Raw genomic sequence first — 1,057 nt, forward strand, 5'->3', positions numbered from 1 at the left:
GGTGGGTAGGTGGGACCAGGCCTCACCAAGCTCAAAAAGGGCTGCGCTACCCGGCCCCCCACCTCCGCATCACTCCCTCCCGGCCTGTGCCCGCCCCACACTTCCCACCACTTCTGGATCCTAGTTGCACTTGTGGGTGGGGGGCTTGCTGTCCTCCTCCACTGGGAGGCCACCCCATTGGGACCTGTCTGTCTTGTTCACTGGTGTATGACCAGCATGAGAGCCATCGATGCCTGGCACAGAGTGGGTGCTCCATAAATGCTCCTCCAGAGCCCAGGCACCCCCACTTCACGGATGGGAAACCGGGGTGCCCTCACCGGGCAGGAAGGGACGGGAGGATGCTGACCCCACCGCCGGGTCCCACGCCCACTGCCCTGGAAGACTGCCGGCCCTGGGCAAGCTGCCCCGTCCCCGCGCCCCGGGCTGCAGCTCTAGACGAGGCTGTTGCATCCTCAGACGGATGAGAGGCTGTTGCCCAACGCCACCTCCTTCCCCAGTTCCACCCTCCCCTGGGGACATGTGGAAAGAAAACGTGCCGTTTTCCTCCGACAAGAAGGGGAGGCCGGGCCTGGGCCTGCAGGGGCCAGCGGAGGGGGCCCCAGGCCCGAGACCAATAGCCAGTATTTGACTGACGCTCCGTTTGGGAGCGAGCGGACAGTGTCCCTGTTTCTAGAAGCGGAAGCCTGGAGAACCTTCTGGGGCCGTGGAGACGCTGAGAAAGGCGTCTCTAACGTCCGTGATTCTCAGCTAAGCAGGACCTGGCATGGGCTCTGCCCACTTTCCTCCCACCACCCTGTGGGACGAAGGGCCGCGCTGCCGCCTGGGCAGGGGGGACGCACGGTCCGTCTGACCGGCTCAGGAAGCCGCGGGTGGGTTCGGGGCTGAGTCAGCGCCGCCCCGGCCGGACATCAGCTGAGGGCCTCCCGGGCATTTGCTGGGACCCCGCCAGAGCGCACAGGGCATCAGGTGACACGGTCGAGGCTGGGCTAGCACCACCTCCCAGGCCCTTGGGAGCCCGAGGCCCAGGGGAGGGCACCTGGGCACAGGGCACTCCGGC

This window comes from Myotis davidii, unplaced genomic scaffold, assembly GCF_000327345.1.
Source record: "Myotis davidii unplaced genomic scaffold, ASM32734v1 scaffold609, whole genome shotgun sequence".
NCBI classification, from domain to species: domain Eukaryota; kingdom Metazoa; phylum Chordata; class Mammalia; order Chiroptera; family Vespertilionidae; genus Myotis; species Myotis davidii.